This window comes from Melanotaenia boesemani, chromosome 9 (assembly GCF_017639745.1).
Source record: "Melanotaenia boesemani isolate fMelBoe1 chromosome 9, fMelBoe1.pri, whole genome shotgun sequence".
NCBI lineage: Eukaryota > Metazoa > Chordata > Actinopteri > Atheriniformes > Melanotaeniidae > Melanotaenia > Melanotaenia boesemani.
Window position 1 is genome coordinate 19,786,286 of NC_055690.1, and position 12,916 is coordinate 19,799,201.

The window sequence follows — 12,916 nt, forward strand, 5'->3', positions numbered from 1 at the left end:
CAATATGTAAATAAATTAAAGTAAAACAAATGATCAGATCATGGTGAGCCTGTGCTGAAAAAGTGATACAAATATAAGTATGGTAAACATTGTTTTAAGCAATATACAAAAGGCCAAAACTCAAGTGTTCAAACACCCAAAACTTTCCCAGATCCCTCGGGGTTGTCAGGACTTTGCTGAAAGGTTGAGAAAGTTGTAATGTGAGTTCTATTGATAAATCATTTTACAATAATATCTGCCACCTCTCAGCATTAAATAATATCTTCATCTAGACCTAGTCTGCCTCTGTCTGACATTTAATGGAAAAGTGTTAGTCTCTTCTAATTATTTTTGATATCTGTGATGAAGTTGGTACTTAAAGAGTCTTTCGAGGTGGTATGTGTTGGTAAACATTGAGAACCACTGTATTAAATTATGTCTAATCATTACTGCTAAAGCACTTGAGCAGTGGTTTTCAAACTTTTCCTGCTGTACGACTTTTAAAATATTTTTTCAGCTGAGTACCCTTTCACCTCTCACCAGAGCAAAATATGTATTTTTGTTAAGTTATTGCAAACATGATGTGAGAAACATTAAAATAGTCTATGAAATGTATTTTTTTTTTTCCCGTTGACTTTACTATTCGTAATTATTTTATCACTTAAAATTTTTATTCTCTTTTATTCTATTTTCATTTTTCTCAAGTTCCCCCTGCAGGGCTCCATACCCGCATTTAAAATCCACTGCTCTATATAACCAGGAAGGTTTAATACTTTCATTGCTTTTGATCATGTTGCAATCTTTTCTCTTCTGAGAAACATTTCATTGTTTTGTTAGCTCTCTGGTGGAAAGAGAGAGACAGAACAAGTGAAGAGAAAAGGGAAAGAGGAAGAAGCAGTAAGGTGAAGAAAATAGAAGGAAGTAAAGAAAAAACTCCACATTGTTTTTTTTAATTTGTTTTTTTTTTTTACTCAAATGTCAAATGTCAAAAAATCACTGGATATTAGATCAAACATTAAATATAGCATTACACATCATTGTGCACTAGATACAACATTGCACTGTTATAACACATGCATCTGGAAATTTAATGATAATTTAGGCACTTTTGGCTTCTATGGTCTAACAGTAGCTGCTGTAACAACGCCCCAGCCCATCTTTGAATTCACATCTGGTCCAGGTTAAGCCAAGGGTGTCCTTAAAGGCTGGAAACATTGCTGCTACCCACCGATGTGACTGATCCTGGTGAGAAAGTTAGTATGTTAAAATTATGCCACAATGTCTCCTGTGTCTTGTTGAATCTTTTCATCTAATCATAAATAAACATTTTGTTACATGATTGAATCATCAGGCTGTTTCAGACTGCAACCACAAAGGGAGTCTGACTGTGTTGCAACTTGTTTTGAAGTACACTCATTAGTGCACCTGTTTTTTTGTTCACAATGATTTTTTTGTATGTTTTGGTATATAATCGGGACAAGAAAAGAATGCAGGCAGTGATGTAACAAACATGTTTATTTGCAAGTTTTGGTTTCTTTTTCTACTAAAGCCCTGCTCCTTTTTCTAATGTTATGGTTCAACTATCCATCCATCCATCCATTTTCTGCCGCTTATCCGGAGTCGGGTCACGGGGGCAGCTGCCTAAGCACAGAAACCCAGACTTCCCTCTCCCCGGCCACATTCACCAGCTCATCCGGATGGATCCTGAGGCGTTCCCAGGCCAGCCGAGAGATGTAGTCCATCCAGCGTGTCCTGGGTCTGCCTTAGGGCCTCTTTCTGGTGGGACGTGCCCAGAACACCTCACCAGGAAGGCGTCCAGGAGGCATCCTGACCAGGTGCCCAAGCCACCTCATCTGGCTCCTCTCGATGTGGAGGAGCAGCAGCTCTACTCTGAGCCCCTCCCGGATCACCGAGCTTCTCACCCTATCTCTAAGGGAGAGCCCGGACACCCTGCAGAGAAAACTCATTTCAGCCACTTGTATTTGCGATCTTGTTCTTTCGGTCACTACCCACAGCTCGTGACCATAGGTGAGGGAACGTAGATCGACCGGTAAATCGAGAGCTATACAATAGGTAGATGTTTTTATTAGTGGTTTTAAAATTTGCTGACTTTTCAAAGCTTGTGGAAATGAGAAATGATCAGTTACTTCATAATAAAATACAGGCATGGATAGAAATACCTGCATAAGTAGAACCTGAGATTTTCAATTAATCTCTTTGTCCATAATAGCAAGTAGAATTTGATAAAACTGATAAAATCAAAGGATTTGTGCAGCCAGTAGCACAGAAATAGTTTACATCAATAAAGATAAGAACAGGTTCCACAGTTTATCAGCAAATTGTGGATAAAGCCACATGCAGCAAGTTAGGAATGTGAAACTGAAGAGACAGGTTCCTCAAAATATCTTATAAACTGATTGAAGAGATGCAAGCAGTGGATGATCAATGGCCCTGATATTGGATATCTGTAGATTGAGGATGAGTCGTAACAGCTTAAAAATCTCTCAGGTATCCTTTAATTAGTGTCTATCACTATAACAAACAGCTTGAACTGGAAACCACTCTAGGAAACAACAAATAACACTTACAGGCCCTGTCTGAGGTCATAAACGTGATACAACTCAAAGAAAAACATGTTTTAGGGAAACTGATTCTTTGGTGTGCCATTGTAAAAACAAGACACACATCCTCTGTATGTTTTGTTTGTGGGTGTAGACATGTATCAGCTCCTGTGAGGAGAGAGGTTCCTGACAACAACAATTGTGGTTCTGGGAAAAGCCACGCTGCCACCAAACTCTTGCCAGAAGTGGAGGCGGAAGGGGAGGATTGGGTCAAGGGAAAACCTCTTAAAACTGGTGACTCTCTCCATCTCTTCTGTTCCACCCTTCCCTCACTTATAGATATCTGCTTCTTTAGAGTTGTGGTTACTGTGTCATTTCCCAAGCAAAGACAGTTTCACACTGCCTTCAGTGTGTTAGTTTATATGTTTAGAGGCTCTTCGCATACATACAGCAGACTGTACATTTATGAGTGAGGTCTGGGGAGGCTTAATCCGGTAAATGCTGTCACCAGGCTAATTGGAGGCTAATTAAAGCCTGCTGTTCTGGTCCCATAAACCTGTCCACTACCTTCTTGTTTCAGACTGTCACACTCACTCATACATCCAGGCATGTGTGTGACACAGAACACATGGACCTGGACAGTGTTAAGCCTCTGACTGCAAGACGTTTCACAAAATCCTGAGGTTTATTTACAACTATAATTCCAATTGGGAGAGCTGCATAAAATGTAAATAAACACAACATACATTAATATGCTAATCTTATAAACCTAAATTTTACTCATAATAATAATTTAAAAAAAAAGCTAAATTAAATACTTAAAGTGAGGTATTTTACCCTTTTATGAAAAATATTAGCTCACCTTGAATTTGATGGCAACAAGATTAAAAAAAAAATTGGGGCAGGGCCATGTTTACCACTGTGTAGCATCTGTCTGGATAAAACGTCTGGATACTGAGCAGCAGAGTTTCCGGACTTTGAAAGAGGAATGTTGGCCTTTTTTTCTGATTTAGGATTCAAGTTACTCTTTGATATATTTTCAGTTCATGCTGTGCTAAATGTTTTCAGTTGGTGAAAGGTCAGAACTACCTTTCCAGGTGTGTAAGTTGCTAGTCCCATAGGCTTTAACATACCCCCATACAATCAGAGATACAGGGTTTTTTTTGTGAGCCACAATGAATAAAAGTAATGCACACTCGGATTTTGATTAAGCACTTAATAAAGAATTAATAAATGCAGGCTAGATATATGAATGATACCACAGCAAGTAAAACCCAGCACATTTTTGGAAATGTGTTCATTTACAACATGCACACATCAACAGAGGTGTTGATATCTTACTTTGGCAAAACGGCAGAGACGTAGTGCATCCTCCCAGAGGGCAGATGTGCTGTATTCATGCAGGAGGGCAGGATAAGGAGGCACACTGCTGTACACCAATGAACCGTCTCCTTGGCGTAATGTCACTTTGGTGGCAACGTAGTTCAGAATGTGGGGTGCACGGCTGAATTCACTTAGCAAAGATAGATTTCAGTCAAATTGTGACATGTGACCACATCCTCACATTTTGTCACCGAAAACTCAGCTTGCATGTTTGCAAACACTGACAGTGGAGATGGAAAAAATGTGATTGTTTAATTAATTAATTAAGTAAGAACAAGGGTTCCACAATACAGAAAATACAGAACAGTACAATATACTATAACTAAGCAGAGCATTCATGTAATGTACTAAGATCAAATAATCAAGAATATGGTTAGATTGATGACTGTTAGTCAATTTCATGTGAAATAGTCAAATGCATATGAAGTTTGGCTAAACTGATGAAACAGCACACTAAAATACTTATGTAACTTTCACTGTACAGTTAGTTTAGCAAAGAAAAGTATTTGCTTATTTATTAACTTCAACTGGATGTTTTCCAAATTTGCCTACTAAATAGGACATACAAACCCCGAGAAGAGTGTGTATATTTACTAGCAGAATATGTATTCCAACCCTGTGTATGACCCCATGACCCTACCCTAAAATGGGCATAAATGAAAAATTGAAATTTTAGAAATAGTAAAAGGTATCATAACATAATCACAATAAAATAATAAATTACATTAAAATGATTAAAAGCAAGATACGTTTAAAAAAAGTTAACATGCAGATTTCATGCATAGGCGCATGAGAAAAGAAATGTTTTTAACCTGGATTTAAAAATGTCTACATTTGGTGAAAGTTTAATATCCACTGGCAGTTTGTTCCACTGGGCTAAATCCATTGCTAGCTGGATTATATCCATCTGGTCCCAGGTTACCTCCATCGTTAGCTGGGCTTCCTCCACCGCTGGGTGGGCTGCTTCCACCTTTGGTTGGGCTGCATCCACCTGGTCTCGGGCCTCATCCACCACGTGCTGGGATGCCTCAGTCACTGGCTGGGCTATCTCTGCCGCTGGCAGGGCTGCATCCACCAGGTCTTGGGCCTCATCCACCGCGAGCTGGGCTACCTCCGCCATAGGCTGGGCTATTTCTGTCGCTAGCTGGGATGTCTCCACCACCTGCTGGGATGCCTCCGCTGTTGGCTGGGCTACCTCCACTGCTGGCTGGGCTACCTCCACCGCTAGCTGGGCTGCATCCTCCTGGACTTGGGCTTCATCCACCGCTAGCTGGGCAGCATCCATCGCTTGCTGGGCTACATCCACTGCTTGTTGGGCTACATCCACCGCTAGCTGGGCAGCATCCACCGCTAGCTGGGCAACATCCACCACTAGCTGGGCTACATCCACCACTAGCTGGGCTGCATCCATCTGGTCCTGGGCCTGATCCACCGCTGGTTGGTCTGAGTCCACCGTTGGCTGGGCTACATCTTCAGTGTGGAGGTGTGTCAACCAATACAGTTGCAACATCACCTGTGCAGCTTCATACTAAGCTGCATCTCCCAAACAGCGAAATGAAGGTAGGCACAACATCAGATGTGTGTGTTGCTTCAAATTGCCTTCATGCTCTACAAATTTTGTTATAAATCATAGTCAAACATCCGTAGAACATCTGCAGACATGTTCACATGTCCCTATGAGAAATCCAGTTATAAAAAAGCATCGATCTACAAAGATCTTCCAGACACTTAATCATGCAAGGACTATCTGGGACCCACATCTTAAACCTAAAGGGTTACTCGGAGGACATCTTAATATTCGAAGCATGATTCCAAAACGAGAACAACTTGAGCACTTATTAATTGAGTCTAATGTTGATTTCCTGGGGCTGACAGAAACCTGGCTAACAAGTTCTTCATCTGAAGCTCCCATACATATGGCAGGATATAATGTGTTTAGGAAAGACAGGGGTCAAGGTAGAGGAGGGGGCATTTTGGTTTATGTAAGAGATACTTTAAGATGTTCACAAATTGAATGGCCTGATAATGTAAAACTTGAATGTGTTGGAGTAAATATTGTGCTTTCAAAGGAAATGAACTTTACTGTTCTCTGTATTTATCGGAAACCATCAACCAAAATAGATTTTTATGATCAGCTCAAAATGCTTCTTAACTTTTGTTGTCATACGAAAGAGATAATTTTAATTGGTGATTTTAATATAAATTGGGATAATAAGAAAGAAAGGAAACATTTGAAACAGATCACTGACATTGTCAGTATGGTTCAATTAATACAAAAGCCAACCCATATAACTAACCAATCAAAAACAAGAATTGATCTCTTATTCTCAAATAAAAGTGACAGAATTCTTAAAACCTTTAAAGTTTTAACTGGTCTTTCCGACCACAATGCCATCTTCTTTGCTAGAAAACTAACTAAATTGCGTTTTCAAATGCCTTGTACAGTTGCTCAGAACTCCTCATTCTTTTATGATGTAGTCCCAAGAAGTCAACATCAAAATCTAGCTAAGGCCTTAAAGGAGCTGGATTGGACAGGACTGGCCTCTTGTGATGACATCATAACAAATAGTGATATCTTCTTCTCCAAAATTAAAGATGTTATAACTTTATTTACAAGGAGGAGAAAGAAAAGCAAAACTAGTAACGGTGATCTGCCATGGCTCAGTGAGGAATGCAGGAAATTAATAAAGAATAGGGACCAGTTACTTAAAAAATCACTTAAAACTAGACTTACTTCGGATAGACAACTTTTTACATCTGCCAGAAAAAAAGTAATTCACACATTGCGTAGAGCCAAGGCAAATTTTAATATGTCAGTGATTGCATCTGCTAAAGGAAATTCCAAAAAGATTTGGCACAACATTAGTAAATTAACTGGCAAAAAAATGAACATGGTAAAGAATTAGTACTACAAATAAATAATGAACTTGTTAAAGATCCTCTTACCGTAGCAACCGAATTTAATACTTTCTTTAGAAATTCAGTCCAAGAAATCTCACAGCTTTTTACCTCATGTGAAAATGAGCCCTACTCAGTTGATGAGCCTATCTTTACGATAGCTGAAATTAGTGACTCAGATGTAGCTTCTATTGTAAGTGAATTAAAAACTTCAAAAGCTAAGGATACATATGGTCTGGACACAAATTTTATAAAGCTACACAAAGACTCCTTGATACGTCCAATAACTCATTTGATAAATCTGTCAATTAGACACTCAATTGTTCCGGCAGCATGGAAAGTGGCTATGATTACTCCAATTTTTAAATCTGGTAGTAAAGCAGACGTTAAGAATTATAGACCAATTAGCATACTGCCTACAATATCTAAAATAATGGAAAAGTGGGTCACTAAACAATTAATAAGCTATTTAAATATAGGTTTCACCCCCTTGCATGCTATACAGTTTGGTTTTCGTGCAAACTATTCAACTGAAATGGCAATAAATGTTTTTCTTGAAAAAATAAAATTTTCTTTAGATTCTTATCCTATTGTTGGTGCAGTTTTTCTTGATTTGAAAAGGGCTTTTGATACGGTTGACCACAAATCATTATTATCTAGATTAATAAAATTCAATTTCTCTAAACAGGCTATTCTCTGGATAAAATCTTACTTGTCAAACCATGTGTCTGTCAGCTGTATCAAATCCCCATATCTTGATTGTCAGGTTGGAGTACCACAAGGCTCCATACTCAGACCTATTTTATTTTCATTATATATTAATGATCTGCCAAATGTTTGTAGCAATCTTAATATTGTGTTATGTGCTGATGATGCTGTTATCTTTACTGAAGCAAAATCTGTTTTAGAAGCCCCAGGGAAGTTAACATCAGCAATTACCTGTGTAGATAAGTGGCTGACCAAATCAAGTCTCCTACTAAATTCCAAAAAAACTGTCTGCATGCTATTTTCCAAATGTTTACCATCAAAGGGTTCTTTAAATCTGTTGCTGAAAGGAGAGGAGCTCCAGTGTGTTAGTGGCTTTAACTATCTTGGAGTTATCTTGGATACTACTTTATCTTTTAAAAAAACATGTAAAACATATATCAAAAATTGTTAATTTTAATATTCACAATTTTAGGCAAATTCAACCATCTTTGCCAGACAATGCAGCTAAAATGTTTCTGCACAGCATGATTTTTTCTCACATTGAATACTTCATTACTAACTGGTCATTGACAAGTATGACAACCTTAAAGGCAATTGAATCACTTTTTAAAAAAGCTTTAAAAGTACTTGATAGAAAATCGTTATCTGTCTATCATTGTCCCATACTACAGAAATACAGTATTTTAAGTTTTGCAAATTTTAGAAATTTTAAACTAGCCTGCTCAGTTTATAAGGTCTTAAATGGACCACCCTTGGGTGAGTTTATTATGGTCAAAACCAGTACTAGTGGTAGAGTAACAAGAGCCTCTACCAGAGGTGATTGTGTAATACCCTATAGATGCACTACTTTCAGCCAGCATGTGTTATCAGTCAAGGGTTCAGAAATTTGGAATAATATCCCACTTTCAATACTTTTAAAATTAATTTGAAACGATGGCTCAAGGGGAACCAGATTTGTGATCATTGATGTTGTGCTCTTATGTAAATGTTACTGTTCTATGTCATGATTGTGTCTTATTGTGTTGTTTTTGCAATGTCTTATGAATTGTCATTAATAATTTGATCTTAGTCTGTATATTGTGCAAAGTTGTAATGTCATATGATGTTTTTATCTCTTTGACCTGCCAGGGACTACAGATGTAAAGTAGCCTTCTGGCTAATTCTGGCATATTTACATTTATATGTTCATGAATATGCATTGTCCCTTTGAAATAAACGAAACTGAAGTTCACCTCCCGGTTCTGGACTGAATTCTGTCGCTCGATGGGTGTCAACATTAGCCTGTCCTCCGGGTTTCACCCCCAGTCTGATGGGCAATCTGAGAGGGTCAATCAGGTTTTGGAGACCAGTCTGTGCTGCCTCTGCTCGGAGAACCCTTCCTCTTGGGCCAGGAACCTGTCCTGGGTGGAATACGCCCATAACCCCCTTCCTTCCTCAGCCACTGGGCTCACCCCATTCCAGGTTGTCTGCTCGAGCCCCAGGAGGAGGAGGTGCGGGTCCCGTCGGCCCATGCAGCTGTGCGCAAGTGTCATCGCATCTGGCGGCGGGCCCGGACCACGTCTCGGCAAATCGTTGGAGGTCTGCGGCCCATGCAGCTGTGCGCAAGTGTCAGCTTGCTGCCAAGGACCTCCCTTTGTGCCTGGAGAACCGGAAACTGGCTCCACAGTTCGTGGGTCCGTTCCCCGTCATGAAGGTGGTTAACCCTGTGGCTGTGCGCCTGCGTCTACCCAGGACTCTACGTGTTCACCCTACTTTCCACGTTTCCAGGGTGAAGCCTGCCCTCTCCTGTCCGTGACCCTGTCTTCCAGGTACCTGTGAAAGAGAGTAATAGTAATGATGGTAGAAGACGGGAAATATTATTTGTATATATGTAAAGAGCATAAGGTAAATTAATGGTGTTATGGTGTTGACTCACCTGACTCATGTCCTCTCCAGGGCGCTCAGGCAAATGGGTTTCAGGTGGTCTGGACACTCTTTTATGATTTGGGAGAGACTATGGGGCAGAGGTGTTAGAAGTTTATTTGTATATTGGTTTTGAGTTAACTTTATTTTGGGGGTGTTAAGTACATTGTGTGTAAATAATTTTAATATTTTGTATAAGTTAATTTTAGCAGGAAACATTTTGTTGTATAATTGAAGAAACACCTGTTGGGTTCAGTCCAATCAGCAGCAGGAGATAAATGGGGCTCGTTTGCTCATTTGGCGGTGGCTGCTGGTGGAGGCTGGACTGCTCTGCAACAGGAAGGAGTGAGTTCCTGTCTAAATCTTTGTCTGGTAAATAAAAAAAAAAAAAGGATTTGTTTTTGGATACTGCATCGTCGTGTCACTGTTTCCAGTCACTCACACAGGCCAGGATGTCACAGGAAGATGAGGCGTTTATGTTTAAGTAAAAGATTGCATTTTTCTGTCTAGACATTCAGCCATCTGTCTCCCTTGTCTAACGACATGGCTCACAGCCTCCTCTCAGTCCAGACTGCATGTCCTTGTTAATGAAGGTACATGTATCCAGTCAGTCTTTCCCAGACCAATCTAGTTTTGTTTTGTTTTTCTTTTTTCATTTTTTATTTATTTTTTTCTCACAGTCTGATTTGATTTTAATGTGTTCCAGTCCTCTGGTCTGCCACACATCCTGAATTGTTTTGCTACTCACAGCTGCAGATACAGGGATTTGCAGTAAATTGGTTAAACGTTCGTTCCACTGTCTCTGTTTTAGTGTCTGCTCTTAGTGTAACCTTTTCTGTTAATAGATGCTGATTTATCACTTCTCCTTGGAGACAATGATGGGAAAAACTGTGGGTGGATTTGTTGCTTGCAGCTGTTCATATGTGCGTCAGCAGTAGAGTATAAATTAGGCATCCTTTAGATGTTGGGAGGGGTTGTCTGCCAATAAAAGTGTGAGCTATAATCGATACATTTTAAACTTACTTTTTCCTTGAAATAAGTTAAAAAGCCATGAAACTTGATTTTTGTACATGCGGTTGTACTGGTCAGGAGGATCTAGGATCCTGAGGACCTAGCTACCTTGTACACAGATACACATAGCCCTGTTCCTCTGACCTGATAAATTCTTCTTTAAGCATTTACTCTTAATGTGAAAATCTACCCTCTAAATGGTTCTTTCTGAGAACTCATTTTACACTAAATAAATCCATTTGGACTTTTTTATTATTAAAAAAATGAATTATTTATTATTCAATACTGGAAAAGAGAGATCATCAGATTTGTATTTACTTGTCACGTTCCCTCTGTACAGCCTAAAAAAATGAAAACAAGGCTTTCTGTGTATGACTCATGGCTCTGTTGCATCACACATTTCTGGATACGTGCAGGTTTATTCATTCAACAACTGTGTCAGCAGATGCTGCTGACTGAACTTTCTCTAGTTTATTTACATCTCACACCATGTTTTTGTTACTTTAAACCTGTGGCACCATTTTTCTTTTTTAATTTACTTTTTTATGTAAACGAACCCAGCCAGCAGCCTACCTTCCACCAGTGACTTATACTCAGGCAGTCATTAAATATCATCAGGGCATGTCTGTACTGGTAATACTGGAAGACATTTAAAGGGACATTGTGTAACATTTTTTCTTTTATTTATTGGCCAAAATAAATGTCTGCATGTACGTGTTATCATCGGTGTATCATGACCTCTGCTAATGATCTGACACATTCTTCTAAGTGAAGAAATTTAGGTTTGTGTCAGGCGGATCCCAGGAAGAGCCGGACACAAACGCAGGTAACAATGAAATCAAGCTTTAATAAAGCTTCAAAGATAAACACAGAAGATGAGCAGAATGCCACCATAAGGCAGAATAACACACAAAGCTGTAGTCCAGGACTAGGGCTTTTGTAGGGAGAAGATCAGGTGTACATTGATGATGATTGTGATTCACGGCAGGTGTGTCCAAGATGTCCGAAGTTGAGGGATTGTGGGTATTGTAGTGTTGTGGCCAGTGATCAGAACTCAGGTGAAGAGGAGCGCACCTGAGAGGATGGCGCAAGCATGACAGTTTGTTTAGGTTTGTTTAGGCCCTATTGGCCTTATTATGATGAATAAGCCGATAGGGAAGCACCATGACGGTCTGCCATCTTAAAACTAATATCTAACTATCTAACTAATATAATTAGTGATTAGGGCCAGATCATCTTTACGACACAACTCCACCTGGGCCAGAGTAGGATTCTCCCAGAACTCCTCCAGGTCAAATAGAGCCATGATGCTACACAGCCCGTTCTCTTCTACAATACAGATATTCTACAAAACCTATAAACGTAAAGAGAGACTCTCATCATCTACAAAACTGGAAATCCGGCGGACGAGCCCCCACTTTGTAACAACCCCATGGTGCACAAAGTTAGGGGAACGGGGTCCGCAACAAAATGGACTGGACCAGAGGGATCAGTTATAGGTATATTTATTCACAAACAGCTTCAAACAAAAGATATACCCAACTTTTAACAAAAGGTGTCCTATACAAGTTAAAATGTCCAGTAAAAAGGAAACAAAAGAAACATCAATCAATTAACAATAATCAACAAAAGTTGATCAACTTCTTAAATCAACTTCTTAAAGGCTGAGGGTCCTGCTGGTTGGTCAGAGGAGCGGGACTGGTGGCACCCAATCCAGAGCGCGTTGAGGTTAGTCCCGAGATGGGTTCAGCAGAATGAGCGGTGACCAATCTCCAAAGATGTGGAAGAGGAGGGCGGTTTCAGCCAGGATCTGGAGCTGGGGGTCACGCAGCCGCAGTTACCTAACACATCTACAGGCGGTAGGCCTGGAGATGTGACAAGGGGTATTTCTCTATCTTTAATCAAGACTGTAATTGTTTGATTTGAAAGCAAGATTTCTTCTCCAAGATTTCCATTCTCAAATATATTGCTCTCTCTCAAAATGCTGCTCTTACACTTAAAAAGTTCCTTCTTGCTCTGAAATATATTGTTCTTCCTTTTAAAACTCTGCTCCTCTTAAGTTTAGTGTGGCAGGTTCAAAACTCCTGCACTTAAGCTCAGCCTCCTTCCCTCACACTCAGACACACTCTCTGCACTCTCAAAACTTGTGCTCTTGGAAATTTTTCCTCTTCCTTGGGTTGCTGAATGAACTATCGGTCAAACATCCTCCAGCCAACGGAATTCTAGATAAATGCTGGCTAGGCAAATTGTCACTGCATTCTTCAGGGTGCAAATTTCTCCAGAAGCACATTTGTGAGGTCAGACACTGATGTTGGATGAGAAGGCCTGGCTCTCAGCCTCCGCTCTAATTGATCCCAGAGGTGTTCTGGTTAAGGTTAGGGCTCTGTGCAGGCCGATCAAGTTCATCCACATCCAGCTCGCTCATTCATGTCTTTATGGACCTTACTTTGTGCACTGGTGCACAGTGATGTTGG